Source organism: Lactuca saligna, chromosome 8 (genome assembly GCF_052625555.1).
Source record: "Lactuca saligna cultivar CGN05327 chromosome 8, ASM5262555v1, whole genome shotgun sequence".
NCBI lineage: Eukaryota > Viridiplantae > Streptophyta > Magnoliopsida > Asterales > Asteraceae > Lactuca > Lactuca saligna.
The window spans coordinates 63339123-63359409 of NC_136424.1; the positions used below are offsets into that span (position 1 = coordinate 63339123).

Here is a 20287-nt window from a genome sequence, read left to right on the forward strand (position 1 = left end):
ATTCTTGGCATCCCCCGATTCTTATTTGGACTGTGTATCGCACCGGTGCTTTTAGTAGTACGGGTCCAATACTACTGTCCGCACCGTCTCAGTACACACCCCAAATCGTCCTCTTCGGATCCCAGTCCCCAAGTACTCTATTATACTAAAATCACTCTGAAACAGATCTCACACAAAGCCCTAGCTGCTTCCTAATTATTCTCAGCGTCTCATAGCAGCTCACCATTCCCTAAGCTAAGGCATCACAAATAGGCCACTCTAGTCCTATCAGCAATACCTAGCCTACTCTAGCATGCAATCACATCACAGTAATAATTTTTTACATAACAAAAGATATTTTGGGAATTCACCGTTCGGGCGCTGACTGATCGTACACACGTTTCTTCCTGGAAAACCCTTTACTCTTAGAAAATTTTGGTTTTTATTTTGAAAATATCTCTTTAATTCCTCAGTTTGAGTTCAAATACCCCCGAAGGTGTACCCGAATCCCTCAAACCAAGGCTCTGATACCAATTTGTAACACCGAAAATTTAAAACCAATTTTTTTTTCATTTTTATAAAAACATAATTCCATTAATATTCATAAAAACACCCATTTAATTGTTCAACAAAACAGTACAAAATCCCAAGATCGACATGTCAAACTCCAAACGTGTGTGTACGGATCAAGCCGGCGCCTTCCCGCGGTCGTCACTAGTACCTGAAACAAATAACACCAACACTGTAAGCACGAGGCTTAGTGAGTTCCCCAAAATACCACATATAACACATATTTGCCACTCTAGGCTGTAACTCTGTGGGTCCGTGCACCCAAACTCTGTGAACCCTCAGGTTCTAACTCTGATAAACATGCACCACATAAATCACATAGAAATCATGCAGTACAACACATAACATTCATAGCATACAAATACTCTATCACATAGCTCTGGTTACCTACTCAAGGTAAGATATAGTGAGAAGACTCACCTCGCGTGTTTCGGTAAATCGTAACCCTGAAATCGCTAACACTCGATCCGCCGAGCTGTAGTCCCCCTATAGCACAATACATCTCTAATTAACACTTTCCCAACTAGGGTTGACCACACTATAACAAGTCACTCTTGGTCAACGCTGGTCAACGGTCAACGGTCAACTTTGACCGGACTCGGCGAGTGCACTATGGCGACTCGGCGAGTCTGTGCGCATGCACCAATTTCCCTGGAACCCTCCCTTGACACGTCGAGCATTTCCCCCAACTCGACGAGCTCCACCTGGCACGAGTGGTGGGGCCATCATGACTCAACTCGCCGAGTCTCAAGAACAACTCGGCGAGTCCAGTTTGACTCGGTCCACCTGTCCTTCCTGTCTCCCCTTTGACTCACTGAGTTCACCCTTCCCAACTCGGCGAGGCCACTCGCTGAGTGGTCGGGCAACATTCATGCTACTTGCCGAGTCTGTTCTTCGGACTCGGCGAGTCCGTGCCATGCACTGACTCAATCTTGCTCTAAAGGTCAGATCCAGTCCATTAATCCATAGATCTAGTCCCTCCATGCTTATTTAGCACGTAAAGTCACAATCTTGATGCATCAATAACCTCTATATGATCACAAATGATGTTTTTGACTCAAATACTTCAACACAAGGTCAAGGGCTCCATTTCCACCCATAAAGCTTGATGAGTGAGGCCCTCTGGACCTCTATGGATCCAGATCCATGGTCTCAACTCAAAGAGGGAACCAAAGGGGCACCAAATCACCCCATAAATGACCACATTAAGCCCTAAATTGCATCAAGCTTCACCAAACAGAGAATGGTCCGAAAATAATACCTCTAGAGTGATGATCCAAGCTCCAAATCCACGAAATAGCAACCTCCTTTGCTTCCTCTTGCCTAGGGCCTCCTTCTTCTTGCTAAACAACACACCCAAGATCAAGATTGGCTCTCTTTCCTTCACAAAACGCTCAAGAACTCTAGGGACACTCTCTGGGGGTTGGATGAGCACAAATGACGGCCATAAGGCCCTTTAAATAGGCCTCAAACCCGGAGATTTAGGGTTTCATTACACAGCGCAGACTCGCCGAGTCCAAGCGCGCACCAGTGATCAATTCCGCGTCCCTACTCGGTGAGTCTGAGCCCCAACTCGCCGAGTCCTTCTCACAATATAACAAAATTTAAACTTACAAGATTCCTGGTAAAATCCGGATGTTACAACTCTCCCCCACTAGAACTGGACTTCGCCCTCGAAGTCTCGCTCTAAAACAGCTCCGGATGCTGCTCCCGCATCATACCCTCCGGCTCCCAGGTCATCTCTGATCCCTTCCGATGTTGCCACTGAACCAATACCAGAGGTACCTCCTTGTTTCTCAAAATCTTGATCTTCCGATCTCTAATAGCCACTGGTCTCTCCGCATAGTTCAGGCTCGCATCTACCTGAATATCATCTAGTGGAACCACTGCCGACTCATCGGCTATACATTTCCTCAACTGCGATACATGAAAAGTGTTGTGAATCTGCCCCAACTCGGCTGGTAACTCCTGCCGATAGGCTACCCGGCCTACCCTGGCAATCACACGAAACGGGCCTATAAACCGGGGCCCCAATTTGCCCCTCCTCCTGAACCGGATCACTCCTTTCCAAGGAGAGACCTTCAGGAGAACAAAGTCGCCGACCTGAAATTCCAGTTCGGACCGGCGTCTATCCGCGTAACTCTTCTGTCGGCTCTGAGCGGTCAGTAACCTCTGCCTGACCAGCTGTATCTGCTCTGTCGTCTGATTCACGATCAGAGGGCCTTCAATGAGATAAAGGACTGGAGGGTCCAAACAGAACTGTAAGACTAGAGGGTCCTCACTGAGACACATTACTAGAGGTTCCACACCAAGCCGTGAGACCAAAGGGTCTTCACTGAGATACATGAGACCGGAGGGTCCATGAGGCTTATTGTTTGTGTATATGGTATTTTGGGGTACTCACTAAGCTTCGTGCTTACCGTGTTGTGTGTTATGTGTTTTAGGTACGTCTCAAGATTGTGGGAAGGAATTGGCTTGATTGTACACATCTGTTCAAGACTATGTTTGACGATTCTGGGATGGTAACAATTATTTTGTGGATTAGTGTTTGACATTTGAGACAATTGTGGTTTTTGAGAAATATAACATGAGTTTTTATGTGTTTTAAAAATGAAAATTTTCGTTGGAATTTTAGAGTGTTACACTTATGCTAATGTTGTTAGACGTGCTCCAAAAGAAAAAAAATGTTGATGATTCTATTCATCTCACATCCGGGACATCATTGTTGAGAGAAGCAAGCGTGCTTGTTTAGGCAAAACTAGGGACTTTTTTACTTTGCCAAATTTATGGATGCTAGGTTTTGATGAGGGGTTTGATGTTTTTGATATTCGATATGTTGGTGGATTATAGGTTATGTTTGAATTTAAGCATAAAAATGTCTGTAAGAATTTCTTGGCAAGTGATGTTATGGATCATTAGATTGTTGAAAAACATCCTTAGGATAGAATTTTTTTCCTTTAGAAAGATTGATTTGGTTAGATGTAGAAGGAATGCCTTTACATGTATGGAGCAAAGAAGCTTTTAGAAAAATCTTAAATAAATGAGGAAGCATTGCACACCTGGATGATGGGTTAGGTGAACATGCGTACACGAATAGAATTTATGTTCTAACTACAGCTCAAGAGATTATTTCGGAAGTTGTGAAAGTTTATGTTGATGATAATTTGTTCTTGTTTAGAATAAAAGAATCTCCTAGATGGACCCCCTCTTTTTCTGGTGATAATTCTAAACCCGATTTTGATAATGGTAACGGTCATGGTTTTTTTCAAGAAGAAGGATAATTTAATGGTTTTTGTGAAAAGTATGATGATTCCTATGATCCGTTTGTAATCTATGATACATTAGAGAAGATGAATGAAGATCAGGATAACATGAACACATCGTGTGGAAGTGTAGGCTTTTTTCCTGATAATTGTTGCTATCAACATAATAATAAAGAGGGGCATTTTCAGAAATCTGCATCAAAAAAATCAAAATAGAAGTTGTGTTCTCCTATTTCTGTTGTTCTTAGGACCGATAATTGCCATGAAGTCGACAACGAGCAACAACCCCACCCAACATTGTTGAGTGAGTTGCTGTTGTAGCAATTCCAGCTGCCTTGACTACTTCTGCTACTATTCCAACCATAACAGGGCATGATTCATCTGATGTGGTTTCATCTGCTTCAGAAAAAAATGAGGCTGAAAAAAATAAAATTCGAGCAGCTCTAGTGGGTTTTTCAGGCGGATTTGATCAGATTTCGAGGATAGTTGATTTGGAAGATAACCTTAAACATCCACTAGGCTTTCTCAAATATTGGTGCTAATGATGTCTATTTAGAGAAGTCGTTTAACAATAGTTCCTTTTTCGGTGAAATACAAAAAAAAAAAAAAAAAAAAAAAACACTTGATATCGAGAAGGCGATGGGGTATAATTTGGATGGGTGTTTCTAATGTGTAAAAGAAATAGTTGCAGGAAACGAAGATAAGAGGGAATAGAAATGAATTCCCTCTCTTTCAACATCCAAGGAGCAGGTTTTTTAGATAAGCGGGGCTGGATTAGATCTTTATGTAATAAACATAAAGTTAACTTTCTAGATATACATGAAAAGAAGATGGAAGTTATAAACTTATGTACAGTGAGGTCTTTATGGGGTAATTATTCTTTTCTCATGCAATTTCTCATTCTCATGGTGTTTCGGGTGGTATTCTTACTATTTGGGACTTGGATCGTATCTCTCATAAGAAAATTTACATTTTTGAGTATTTTATCGCGATTGAGGCGGTTTGGGTGACTATGGGATTAAAGGTGTTGTTTATTGCAATTCATGATCCTCAAGGGGTGGAATGCAAGAGACAATTATAGAGTAAAATGCTTCAGCTAATTATTTCTATTCATGGGGAATGTGTCTTGATGGGTGACTTTAATGAAGTGCGAGATGATTCGGAGAGAATGGGATCTCAACTTCATCATAATACAAATAGGAGTTTTAATTCTTTTATTGATCAAGCTGAGTTAACAAACATTCATTTGGATGGTCCTCATTTTACATGGAGTAATAAGTGGGGTTCAAAATTTAGCAAGTTGGATCGTTTTTTGATCTCGGATGGTTTTTTTGGATTCCTTTGCTCATAGTTTGGGTATGGTCTTGGACAAACATATCCTTGATCATAGGTTTATTCTTTTATTAAAGCACAATGTTGATTACGGTTCAGTTCCATTTCATATGTTCCCTCTTGGTTCGACATGGAGGGGTTTGATGATATGGTTGGTGGCTCTTGGTCTCATGATTTGACTAGGACAATTTCTTTCCTTCCTTGGGTCAGATTTAGGAAAAAACTTCAATTTCTTAAATATAATATTTGTGCTTAGAATGCTAGTAGTTGTATCTGGAGGGGTGCTAAGCATAGAGAACTTTAGGAGCTTCTAGATTTCATTGATACTCGCCTTATGGAAGACGGAGGAATGGTTGATCTACGAGAACAACAAGTTATAGTCCTTAAAGATCTTAACGATTTAGATCATATTACCCATTTGGATTTAGCACAGAAGGCTAAGTTTCAATGGGGTATTGAGAATCATGGCTCTGTAAAACGTAAGAGGAGGCAGATGGCTACTTGGGGTTTTCTTAAAGATGAGGTTTGGGTTGATGATCCTATTATTATGAAGGACGGATTTCATGTTTCTTTTCAACTCTTTTTGCTAAGACGAGTGGCCCACGACCATTGTTGGACCCTTCATGTTTTACAATGTTGTCAGATTCTCGGATTTAGTATCTTCATGCTCATTTTTTAATAGGTGAAGTAAAAAAGGCTGTTTTGGATTGTGGTTCAACGAAGGCTCTAAGTCTGGATGGTTTTACATTTATATTTATTAAAAGATATTGGGATATTTTAGAGGAGGATGTTGTTCAGTTTGTAACCCATTTCTATTCTCACTCTTTGATTCCTAAGGGGTGTAATGCTTCATTTTTTACTTTGATTTTTAAAGTCAGGGACCCAAATATTATTAGAGATTTTAGGCCTATTAGCCTAATAGGTTTCCATGTTAAAATTGTTGGCAAACTTTTAGCTGATATATTTGCGAAGGTTATCAGTAGTGTAGTGACCATGGAGCAGCCTGCTTTTATTAAAGGCAGAAAATGTTTAGATTGACCATTTCTTCTGAATGATATTATGGATCCATTTGCGGAGGTTAGTAGTGTAGGGTTTTCATTTTCTTTATGCTTATAGGGGGATCTCTATTGGAGGCATTGATATATCTCATCTTCTTTATGCCAATGATGTAGCTTTGATGGCTACATGCGATGAGATGAATGCTATGCAAATTGTTCATATTATTTGTTGTTTCTTTTTCTCTTCAAGTCTAAAATTCAACTTACTCAAGAGTATGTTGTATGGTATGGGGGTTAGTAATGATCAAGTTTCTTCTATAGCTTTTCATATGGGTTGTGCTTTAGGTATCCTCTATTTCTTACATTTGGGAGTTCCTATTCGTTATAATATGTCTATAATTGGTTCTTGTTCTTCTATTATGGATCGTTTCAGAAGTAGATTGGCAGGTTGGAAGGTCAAATGCCTTTCTTTTGGAGGAAGACTGGCTCTGATAAAGTTTGCACTTGGCTCTATTGGTAGTTATTTGATGTCCATATTTTCGGTCCTCGTCATGGTGCTAAACTTATTATAAAGGATGCGAGCTTCGTTTTTCTGGGGACTGATTTGGATGATCATCGTTTGCATTGGGTTTGGTGGGATAGAACTCTTTCTGGGAGAGATGTTGGAGTTTTGGGAGTAGGTAATCTTTTTGCATATAATAGGGCTTTACTTCTTAGGTGGCATTGACGTTTCTTTCATTAACTGAATTTTGTATGGGCTTAGGTGGTGAAAATATTGTATGGTTTAGATGATCATTCCTCTCCTTTGATCCCGATGCGATATTGGTCGAGTCCTTGGAATGGTATTACTCGGATGTTAGATAATTTGATTGATCGTGGTTTCGATTTTCATGCAGTGTGTCATATTAGGATTGGGATGGAGTGTATACTTCTTTTTGACATGACGTCTGGTTGGGAGGTAGTCCACTTGTTGGTACCCTCCATAGAGTGTTTGCGCTAGATAATCACTGACATTTTACAGTTAAAAATCTTATGTCGATTTGTTGGAGTATGGATAGTCTCAGACGGGTTCCTCGTGGTGGTATTGAGTACCAAGCGGGATACTCTTTGGATGCTTTTGCAGGGAGTTTATCTTAGTCTCATCCGATATAGATTGGGGTGGACCTTAGATGATTTTGATACTTTATCAGTCTCTTTGGCTCATATTTTTCTGGACAATGGATTATTTCTCTTCCTGTTTAGATTCCAGTGCAATTCCTTCTTTCTTGGCCTGAAGGTCTCACGTTGAGGAGGGTGAACGAAAGGTTTTTGATGCAGTCATCTTGACTACATTTTGGACCATTTGGAATTTTCGGAATTCTACCATTTTTGGAACGGCTATCCCTAAAACGTCTTTTTTGTTTGATGATGTTGTAGATAACGATTTTTTGGGTTTCTAATAGATGTAGTAAAGCCAACCTACGTTGGACTGATTGGCTCCAAAACCCAACTTTAGCTTCTAGTATGATGTAATTGTTTTCTAGCTTCTTCCTAGTGTTTTTAATATAATTCTGTTGTTCTAAAAAAATTATTTAAAAACCTGCTATAAACCTGTTTTTTGGGTTTCATTAAATGCTCTAAAATAATGTAAGCGTTTTTGTGAACAAACAATAAATATACAAGTTTTTCTATGTATTCATATATAATAGGTTGAGTTTTTCTATAATTTGCCATTTATTTAACCAATTCACCTCTTATTATTATTTTTTTATTATTTTTATTATGAATTGCACATTAAAAGTAAAATGTTATAATTGGGAATACTATGAAAACAATCACTCAATTATAGCATTGTTCACTCAAATCAACTGGAGTTACCTATTTATAGGATATAACTTTCATTTTTCTTATTAGGAAATTAATCATCACAAAGGTATATTGTTTTTGAAGTTTAGTGTCTTATTATGTAAAAAACATATCATACCACAAAAAAAATATTTACTTAAACTGGCTCCGCAACGCGCGGCTTAAAACCCTTGTTACCCAAAAAACTGAAACTTCTTGTGAAGCTCACACTACTAGAAAAATAGCCTTTTACGACGTGCAATCCACGACGCTCAGTGATTTATGTTACGCAAAAGGGAGTGACTTTAAAATGGTGTCGTCTCTTCAAAAAATTTAAGCATTTAGGTTATGCATTATTGCGCGCCCTTAGGCTAGTGTCTTAAAGAAAAAAATCAAAAACACGGAGGGCACATGTGTGTCATCTAAGGATGTCGCTTTATAAATTTTAATGGAAGCACGCGTTCCATCCTTTAATAGCAGAGAGGGGGGGGGGGGGGGGAATGAAATCCTAAAAAATTTAAAACCCCGCATTTCATCCATCTTTTATGGATTCCATGTAAACCCTATACCTCATTTGCAGGTTTCGTTCTATCAAATTGTTTCTGTTCGGGAAGGAATAACGAATTCATCCTCTCCACCAGCCAACAACCTTCGCTCTCTGCTTCTCCTTTTCTTTGTAAACCCTAGACCTCATTATGCGGCTGTAACTCTTACTCCCTTTGATATTTTTGGAGTGTGCGCACGTCGCTTTATATTTTTTTTTTCATAAACACGCGTTTTAGAAGCTCGCCGGGAAATGAAATTCCAAAATTTTGAAAAGCCGCCATTTTCTCCTCTACCTTCTTTTAATCGTTATTCTCTCTCTCTCTCTCTCACACAATCAAATACCAAAAAAACCTTCAATCGGTTCCCGTTTTTAGTGAAATCCAAGGTTTTTTGGACACCAGGCCATGAAATTGAAATCAAAGGGGTATAGTTGTTGGAACAACGACTATTGTTGGAACTAGGGTTTCAGTTCATATACCTCCATTTACTTCTCTCAATCTTCAAAACCTCAAGATAAACAGATGAAGGACCTCTCGAGAGCCATGAAAGAGCTACTCAATGATATGCCTCAATCTATTGAGAAGATGATACAGCGATCCCAAGAATCTCAAGGAAAGCTACACCAATAGGAGGTTAAATCGGAGTTGTGCCATTGGTCTACTACAAACGTCGACATTTCCTCTGGTGATCAACCCCAACGGTATACTCCATTCCTCACTAAACCAAAGGGTTTTGGCAGATCTAAGGGAGACAAATACAGAGTTCTCTGATCAGATTGATAAAATTGACATCGGGATCCCTAGGGCACCATTATCATTGCTGTACTTCAAGGGGGAAGAACACGATGCTGTGGAGATCGTGACCCAATGATCACAAGTCGCACTTTCCTATTACGTAGCCACTGTCATCATCGCTCTGGAAAAAAAATCCATCCATGAATGACAAGACATCCGATGGTAATCATCTCCACTCATTAACCGATTGGATCTCATAGATTTTTATGAACTTTCGTTAATTTTTGTTCATGTTGTGTGGATTTTTGATTTTGAAGACATGGCGCCGCTGTACGAAACCCTAGCCATGAATTCCGTGCTGGAACTCGACCAGAAGGTCTTGGATTGCCGAAGAGCTCAAGAAGCTTGATGAAAAGTAAGTTATGTTTCATTGCATCTCACTACTAATCCATGCTTATTTTCATAAATATATATGTACATAGATTTAACAGACTCAAATTTGAAGGTAGATGTTCTTATTTCTGCAACAAATTTTTTCGTATGTTTAATCCATCTGCATTTTACATGGATTTGTTATTGAATCTGTTACTGAATGACATTGGCATTTTTTGTATATAACCACCGATACCTACATGAAAATGTTGCTATAGTTACACTTGAATAGGTTTGAAATGAACAAGTCTAACTCTAATCCATCGAACCATGAACTTAAGATCATAATACAAGATGTTGGAGTTTGGGCTTTTGTATTGAAATGTAACATTGTATAGGTGCTGCCATGTTCCATCGTAAGAAAGTTAATGGAATCTATGTTCAGGACCTCAAATTCCATGGCTTCCAGTTTGCTATTAAAGAAAATGCAAATCAAAAGTGAGTGATAGATTGGTTTGGCCTGTCTCACCATCTTTTTTTTGTTCTTGTTTTATTTAGAACCGTGGATGCTGAAGAAAATTTAGGAGAAAGTGAAGTTAGAGAAGCTCATTTTACAAAATTTTTGTTCTACATCCGGATTGGTGACAAGGTACTCAACAAATAAAGTTTACCTGTTCATGCAAATTTTATACTATGTTGATTTCCAGTGCCACTCCATAGTTTTTTTCATGCCATATAATAATGCCCCTATATTGTACCAAAACTCATAATACACCATAAGTTTATAAAACATAAATGCAACACATTTTTCTATTCAACAAAAAACTTGTATCCGACAGAATCGCTAACAAAAGCACTTTCAAATTTAATTAAGAATATATCCCAAAGTTGTTGCTGTTGGCTGGAACAGATAGACTTGACATGTTCTTATTTTTTCTTCCCATTCAGTGTTATTTGGATAAATGATGTTTAAAATTTAATTAAGAATATGATTGCACCAGGGCCCTCACAATATAATATATAATAATTTTTAAATAAAAAGTCAATATTATTTCTTGGTGGAAGGGTAATATGGTAATTTTCTGTACCAGGGCTCTCACGATAGGACAAATGCAGGGAAGGTTTCAAATGGTGGTTGTCCGAAATTTGGCTGCTCTGTTGAAGATGAAGCAACCCACCACACCACACACATGTTCGCATGAGCTGTCATGAGGGTCTTTTAGGAATAAATTCTTTTGTGTAAATTCCTTGATTATAGGAGTAGATTAGCCTCTGTCCTTTTTTAGCTTCTTATGCTCCTTTATAAAGTATTTCCTTTCTGTTATGAATTGATGAGAAATGAAATACAAAAATACACTTTTTATCATGGTATCAAAGAGGCTTTGACTTCCCCTAGAACCTTAACCAGGTACTCCATTATGGTATGTTAAACCTCACCAGGTACCTCCTTTTCCATAAGACATACATACTTAGTTATAACTCTAAGCTTTGGTGGTCACGTGGATTTTTGGTGCATAATCATTTTGATGTCTACAGGTCTCAAATTTTGATTATGTTCTTGTGTTTGTTCATCTAAATACAGAATTTACACTTAACATTCATGGGTTCAAGATTTTGATTTTTAGGTTTTATCATTTAGGTAATCCATGGATAGCAAATTAACTAGTCTTCTTCGTGATTCATCTGGTGGAAGGACTAAAACATGCATCATTGATACATTATCTCATGTTGTTTATTCTCTTGAAGACATGAATGCCCTCCTTATTCCCCTTTCAGGTTGCATGGTTGACGAGATCAGGGGATTATGAATTGGAAGTTCCAATTGCAATTAGACCAACAAGTGAAACTGTGATGTATCCGTATTTCACAAAATGATCAGGGGACACCATGACTTGCCCTAGAAACTTAACCAATGGTGTAATGTTGTTCGGTGGGATTTTAGTAATCCGACTCTATTTATCAGGTAGCTTCTTTGCTTTCTTATTCATAATTCATCACATGACATGATTTTTTGTCTTGATTTTCTATTTCATGAAATGATAATAAACTGTTGTTATTCTAGGAGCCGTGAGTTTCTTTGGCAAGAAGGACACACTGCCTTTGCATCAAAGGATGAGGCAGACGCTGAGGTACAATTATAAATTTAAGGAATAAAAAATACCTATGTTACACTTTATTGTATTTTTATACTGATATTGATAAAATAGTATCACCTATTGTGATTAACCATTAATAAACTATTTTTGAAAATAATCTAGTTGTCTATATCCATAAATTGGTGATAATTTTACGTTCTGCTTTAGTATATTATAGTATTATACTATTATTATATACTCAAATTGATAAAATAGGTTAATATATTGTCAACTGTCGTATCAATATTAGTATACTTGTTGTTGATTGTTAAAATTGGTTAGTTTAGTGGATAAATCGATAAAATATTTTAGTGATGTATTTATTTTTAGGTTGTCGAAACTCTTGAACTGTATAGGCGGCTATATGAAGAATATTGGCCTGTCCCTGTGGTGAAATTGAAAAAAAATGCAAGATAGAGATGTTTGATGGTGGACTTTATACCACCAGTGTTGAGGTACTTACTAATAATAGTTTTGAAAATATTAAATGACTTTTTTGCCCCCATCAAGTATTATAACTTATTACATTATTTGCATGTTAAACTCCATTGTTTGTGTTAATATTGAACTCTCCCTCTCATATTGAACATATAAAGTAAACTTCTGTTATATACTGCAGTTCTATTTTGAAATAGAAGAGAAAGTAAGAGGACTTCTGCATAATGTGTCATTTTTATTGAAACTAGGGGGTTACTTAATCGGTATTATTCTGGACTCTTCTACTATATGGCAGGCTATCATGTTTTTAGGAGTCATTTTCTCAGAATTTATTTATAGCATCATTTTCTTGCTTTCATTTTGAATAATTGGATTGCATTGCAGGGCAAAGTATCAGAAAAATGCGCATTAATATAAAAGAAACTGAGAAGTGCATTGAAATTAATGATTTGTTTTTTTGGGGAACCTATTTGAAGAGTACAAAGCAAATTTAGAACACTTGACCTTTGATAGCATATCGGGTAAATCTATTTTATCCTTAAATTAAGTTTTATCAATTGAAATTAATGATTTGTTGTTTAGCTTGTTATTTTAATGAAATTAGTTTTATTAAAATGAGTTTTGTTTATGTCATGGTCATGATAGATTGGTACATAGAGATGCTGGCCTGGTGGCTTTTGTCTTTCACTATAAGTGGCTATGTAGTCTTTAAATTTTACCCTTTCAAGTCCTTTACATGTATAAGGGTTGTTGGAGCTGGTAGACAAAGGCGTATATACAAGAAACTAATCAACAACAGGTAAATTGTAACTAACTCCAAGTAAAATAATCATCTTAAACTTCAACTCCAGATATGCTAGGTAACTTGGTTGTTTCTGTTGATGAAACAGGTCAAGTTGGTCCTTGTGCATCAGGTAAAGTTGATGGAAGAAAGGAATATGAAGCCACTTGATTTAAATCTTGCACCATTATCAGCAAGATGCAGTAAAGACTTGGAGTTGAATTTGGCTAAGTCATTATTGAGTGAGATGGGCCAATGTACAACTGCTTATCCATATAATTAGCTATTTGGAGCATTAGTCTCAAAGAATTATGAAAGGGAAGATGTAACTTTACTTAGTTGGAATTTGATGTTCACAGTAGATTAGATGCAAATTTATATATTGTATGAAATAGAATTGTATGACATTAAATTTATGCAATGGATTCTATTTTTTGTATATGATATTTTATTTTCTATTATAAAACATTAAATACAAATTTAATTTGAAAATAAATAAATCTATAAATAATATTTTTTTAAACATTTAAAATTATGATACGCAAAAATGTGTGTCATCTTCATTTATGACATGGCCTTTCTTGACAGGGGCTTTCTTGATACGCATTGCATGTCATTAACATGAGCGTCGTAAGGTTACGACACGCGAATGCGTGTCGTCTTCCTTTATGACATGGCCTTCCTTGATACGCATTGCGTGTCGTAAAGGTGCGTCGTAATCGCGCGTCGTAATTGCGTGTCGTCTCTCTTTATGACAGGGCCTTCCTTGACGCGCATTTGCGCGTCGTCTGAGCCTTTTACGACGCGCAATGAGCGTCGTAAAAGGCTGTTTTTCTAGTAGTGTCATTATGCATTTTCCTAAATATTTCCAAACTTCCATGACCAAATTAAAATTTAGGATGAAGTTGGTTTCTATTCTTTGTAATTTTCAAATGCATGGTTATTTTTTTCAGGATGATTAATCTTGGTGATAAGGACTACTACTATGACATGTTATACTTGGTGTCTTATTCAATCTACCAAAAGTTGCCACCCGGTACCAATCAAACTATATGATAATTTTTTTCATATAGTTTCTAATACTAGCTAGGAAGTGATTAGAATTTAACAACCGGTTGCAAATGTTGAAAGATATGAGAATGAATCTCATTCAACTATTTCATTTGGGTTTGATGTTAGTTACATAGGTGGGTTGTTGATTTGAATAAATATGTATGGTAAGAACTTTCTCTAACTACTTACATACTTTACAAATTATAGGATTATGTAACCTATATTAGCCATGTATTATATTAATTTTCCATTGGAATGATTATTTGTATTTGACATATTATATTTTGTAAACTGTGTCAAAAATTAGGACATACAAATTTTATGTTGTAAATGTATTTTTGTAATTGTATGTCATAAACACATGACACACAAATGCCTGTTATTTTCATTACGACTGAGAATTTAATGACACACATCTGTGTGTCATCTGTACCCTTTAATGAAACACAAAGCATGCCATTAAAGATTCATTTTCTAATAATCGCTTCTAAACTTTTATTGAAAGAAACTTATTAACTCTTGTAGTCCTTCATGTTTCATATATCTTTTAAAATTGTTAAAAGAATAGGCATCCTAGATTTTGTCTTTGGGAATTAGTCGTGAACATAACTAACAAAATTCAAGTTGGTTTATTTGAAAACAATGAAAAATAATTTGAAAATTTGTTAACTATTAAAATCCTTCTCTGTCATAAAAATGTCATATAATATTATCCCACTTTATATTTCCATATTTTCGACATGGAAGGGCTACCGTCCTTATTTTTAGAGAAAGGAAGAATGCAACTTGTTTTTTTATACTTAAACTTATGATATTACACCATATTGCATTGTAGTTTGCGTTATGAGTAAGCTATTTTGGCAGTAGGCATATTCATTAAAGGTATAATCAAGTTGGAATAAGTTGCATCATCTAGAAATGATAAGCGACTACGTGAGGTACTTTTTAGTTTTCTATCATTCTGTTATATTTCTAATTAACTTTATACTAATAAATGTATAATCATATACTTAATAATATTGAATTGTATATATAGATTTTTAAATGAAAATTTAAGAGGATGAGTTAGTTAGTCGGTTGTTAGTGATAAACCCTACCATAAATTTCCTTTGTTTTGAAATTGATAGAATATCTAAATAATTTTTGTATAAATAACATCCCATTATCAGGTATTTTTATTATTTTTTTTGTATATTTCTTAAAAGTGCCACATTTAGTCCCTTGAAGAAAAGGCTTGCGATTTTGGTTGTACACTGGGCGTACTTAAGAGTATGCGTAGCGTACTCATATAGCTTAGGATCGCAGATTATCAGCTAGTACGTTGGGCTTACGTGTGGTAGGTCGGGGGTACTAGCCCATACTTAAAACCATAAATTTAAGGGTTGCTCCCTATTTAAAGAGCACGATGTCCCCATTTGATTATCCTTACCAGCCACTAAACCCTCCTTGAACCCTAGTTCCGAGTTGAGTTGCTTGTGTGAGTTTTTGCCAACTTTTTGAGTGTTCTTGGTGCTTTTAGTGGAAGAATGAGACTAGAGAAGAAGGAGTGGGTGCTAGCAAGCTTGTAGATCTAGAAACCTTTCCTCTTTGTGCATCATTTTCAGGTATAAAGTATATACGTTGGCAAGCTTTTCATTAGATCTTCATGGTTGAAATTTTATGAACTTTTGTCCCCCAATATTGGACCTTTATGAGTTTAAAGCACTTCAGAGAATTGTAGTTGTCATTTCATGCATTTTAGGACCTATAGATTCATAAAAATGGTTGCTTGATCATTCCCTTTGGCTCATACACGAGTAAAGTAGCTTAGAGTGTTTCAGAAGTTAAAGATTGATGCATTGGGTCATTCCTAGCCGTCCAAAGCATTAAAGCCAACGAATTTATGTGTTTAGACATCTTAGAATAGCCAGATCTGAGGTTAGGTTATTTGACTTAAAGGATTAAGACACAAAGTTGGTGGAAGTAGAGGCAGGTAGAGTACACCGGGAATACTCTTGGCTACACCCCGCATAGCCAGTTCCGCCCATGATGTGTTTTGATTTCGTTGTATGCCCTGCGTAAAGAAGATTACTCCCATCATACAAATTGGGCAGTTGACTTCGTTGACTTTTAACCTTTGGTCAAGATTTAGGGTTTTTGCCCTTAGAGGATTTAGTTGAGGGATTTGGACTTATAAGTTGAGTTTTGGACCTTAATTATTAATTAGGGTTAATTATTTTGCTGATTAGGTAGAGCCTAGTTCCGACAGTTTAGGTGTGAGATTTACTTGTCGTTTGTATCAGGTGAGTCTCCTTACTTATTCTTACCTGTGTGGTAGAATAGTTGTATCTGTGATAGCCAACAGGGTCTAATTGTTATTGTTGTATTATGTTGTTACTGATATTGCTGATAGTCTTTAGGGTTGCTGATAACCCACATGGCATGTTATTAGTCCAATGAGACTATTGATAGTCTCCAGGGTTGCTGATAACCCATCGGGCGTGCTGTTAGCCCACTTAGACTGCTGATAGTCCCTAGGGTTGCTGATAATCCATAACTGTTTATTTATGGTGTGATGAATGTGGTATTTTGGGGAACTCACTAAGCTTCGTGTTTACGGTTGTTGAATTATATGTGGCAGATACTTCCGAGGACTGCAGGAAGGCGAAGGCCTGATTGTACACACTCGCTGGGATATTTGCTACTGGGACAGATGTGAACTCTGGTGTAACACCGTAAATTTCAAGACAAAATTTTCATTTAAAATAATCATTTTATTCTTAGAAACACTTATTTAAAATCTCATTCATAGTCGATTTACAAAACATGACTCCATTTTCACTTGCATAGAAAACCAGGATCCTCCAAAATATGACTCTTTCTCTGGTGTGTACAATCAAGCCGGTGCCGTCCCGTGATACTGAAAGAAACCTGAAAAAAACATCACACAAAACACTGTAAGCACGAAGCTTAGTGAGTTCCCCAAAATACCACACATAACACATATTAGCCACTCGAGGCTATAACTCTATGGGTCCGTGCACCCAAACTCAATGAACCCTCAGGTTCTAACTCTGGGAACCTTTCGGTTCCAACTCTATAAACATGCACAACATAAATCACATAGAAATAATGCAGTACAACACATCACGTACATGTAGCATACAAATACTCTGATCACATAACTCTGGTTACCTACTCAAGGTAAAGTATAGTGAGAAGACTCACCTGGTAAGCAGAAAGCAGATATCCCCACACCTGAATCTCGAACTCGCCACCGCCTAACACGTAAGGCAAATACTCTCATGAATATAACTCTCGAGACTAGAATAAATCCTCTCATAACACCCTCTTATGGGTAAAAGACTATTTTATCTCTCTCTTGGCCCAAAGGCCACATCGCTGACCAAACCCGAAAAGTCAACGGCTAACCCTTGGTCGAAATCAAAGTCCTCAGTCTAAGTCAACCCCTGACTGACCTTACTCGCCGAATCAACCCTGTGACTCGTCGCATAATCAGAACTTCACTCAATCTGCGACCTAACTCGTCGAGTCACCCCGAGACTCGCTGAGTCCAACAACTCTGAGTCCACCCGCACACGACTCACCGAGTCATCCCTCGACTCACCGATTCTCGACTCGACCAGAGAATATTTGGGACCCTTTGACAAGACTCGCCGAGTCCAAATGGACTCGTCGAGTCCAAGGCTATCTTCAACCTACTCGCCGAGTTGTTCTTCCAACTCATCGAGTTCCAGGCCATCTTCAAGCAACTCATCGAGTCTCCCCATGTGACTAGTCGAGTACCACCGGTCTGAATCCATACAGAAGCATCTCAGGCCATGCAATTGATCCAAAACATAGATCTAGTCTCCTACCACTCATCCATCACGTAAAGTGGCAAACTTTACATGAATCCAAAGAGATCTAAGCCGTTTTCACATTGCGGCTAGGGTTTGGGACATGTAAGCTTCACTAAACACTCCAACACAGGGACTTTCATGCTCTCTGATTCATCTCCCTTCCAGATCTGAGGTAGAAACCTCAGATCTAACCTCTAGACTTCCCATTTCATCCATACACAATTTCTCACAACCCCAAAATGAAGAAACAACATAACAATAGGTCAATAACGAGATATTACCTCTAAGTGATGCCCCAACTACAATGCAATTCGAATCCAAGTAAAGCCCCTTGCTCCAAGCCTTCAATCTTCCCAAAATTCCTTCAACCATTACTTCTCCAAGCTCCAATCCACTCAACAATGGTGCTTCTCCGTGATTTAGGGTTTTCTGGGGCTCAAGGGGTGATAAAGAGGCTGAGAGGAAAACATAGTGATCTTTAAATAAGGCTCAACCCCGAGAATTAGAGTTTTCTCCACTCAGCGCCTACTCGCCGAGTCCATTACCCTGACTCGCCGAGTCGGCCACTTAACACGCGACCAAGTCGCGACTCTACTCGCCAAGTCACTCTTTCTCAATTTACTCTTTTAGCCCTTCAACTCTACTCTTGATATTTTGGGATGTTACAATTCTCCCCCACTTAAATTAGGCTTCGCCCTCGAAGCCTACAGCAACTCAACTCCAGAGATACTCCCACAACGTGCCACCTGGCCTTAATCAGACCAGATCTCACAAGGCATACCCATCGAAACTCGAACACACTTTTCCTTTCCTTACGGTGTCCTGACCACTGTCTCGAACCGGGCACCGGATGTACCCTCTGATAACCACACTCAACGATCCGAGAATTACCCATGAAACATCACTCACCCAAATCTCAATAATCACTCAACCCATAAGGGTTAGAAGCCATGAACCATCGGATCTCCGATCCGAATCCCATTCTATCCAATCCGTGACGACAGAAAGGCCCACTCTTCAATCCCAGAGCAACTCTCATGAGTCCTCTTCTTGCAATCAAGCACCCAAGCCGCACCAACCTTCGCACTCTCGAGTTAGGAGAACCCGTCGCACTGATGACATCTCTAGCATCCCCAGGAGACACCACCACTACACACACGACCCTTGATCAGAATCAAGCTGGGAGTCCCAGACTCCATCCTTACATCCATCCTGAGACTCTTGGCTCTACACCCGCGGAATCCCTTCCGCATCCTTAGCAGACATCCCATCATAATGTCATTCCATACCACTATCACAGACACAATGTTCGACCATCATACTCCAAATCATCCATTCTCACTACAACTTCCACTTCCGCAAATCGACACTTTCCTCAGCAAATGAGGGTCCGACACTTCCTCCCATACAACAGCACAAAGGGTGGCATACTAATGCACTAATGATGGCTGTTGAAATAGGATAACTCAACCAAGGATAAATACATGCCGCAACACCCTCCTAAATCTTATACACATGCCCGAAGCATGTCTTTGAGCGTCTGAATCGTTCACTCCCTCTGAGGTGTCCTCAGACATCATCATGATAGGCTCTAGCTCATCTCATATCCCTCTTCGAGACTGATCACCAGGTCAGCTTTTGACTCCACAGCTGAGCCTCCAAAGGTCACCCAAATCATGATCCAAATATCCCACTAACTTCCTCCCCGTGACCACTATCCTGGCCTCGTGACACGCAAGTCACGAAATTATCTTTTCCTTATGCAAGAAAGTACAATCCAATCGAGGATCGTCTCCACTCTGATCTCTGGTTTCTGCTGCGCATATCCCTTGCGCATCTCACCACATTCCCCGACAGAGACGGGGACCCCAGTCTCGCCCCCGGTCCAACATCCAGGCTCCAAAAACTCAATACTAGGGCTACTCAAGCCCAAAACTCTTCCACATCATACACTGATCGGAGAACATTCCATCATCACACTCTATTGCCATCTAGTGAGCACTACGGCTCCCCACGGTATCACAACACCCTCTGACTAGTGAGTACTACGGCTCCCCGCAGTATCACAACACCCTCTGACTAATGAGTACTACGGCTCCCCGCAGTATCACAACACCCTCTGACTAGTGAGTACTATGGCTCCCCGCAGTATAACAACACCCTCTAACTAGTGAGTACTACGGCTCCCCGCAGTATCACAACACCCTCTGACTAGTGAGTACTACGGCTCCCCGAAGTATCACAACACCCTCTGACTCCACTAGTTTGTGCTCCACAGACTATCATAGGTGGCTACCCATACTCGTCTCGAATATTCATCACAGACTCTGGAGGCAATCGTCATAACAGATGCCCACCCTTGCGAAGATCCACTCTCCCAAGTAATCTCCCTGGATGCCCATACTCGAAGGCTCTCACTA

General features: G+C 38.7%; 1 long non-coding RNA gene across 1 annotated transcript; it reads right to left on the bottom strand.

The window, feature by feature from the left end:
- Window positions 1-624: 624 nt before the first annotated feature.
- On the bottom strand, window positions 625-1921 carry LOC145008870 (uncharacterized). The gene is made up of 3 exons (XR_013663682.1): window positions 1811-1921; window positions 970-1035; window positions 625-700 (listed from the first exon to the last, which is right to left on the bottom strand). It is a non-coding gene; the product is annotated as an uncharacterized LOC145008870 (long non-coding RNA).
- Between the last annotated feature and the right edge of the window lie 18366 nt (window positions 1922-20287).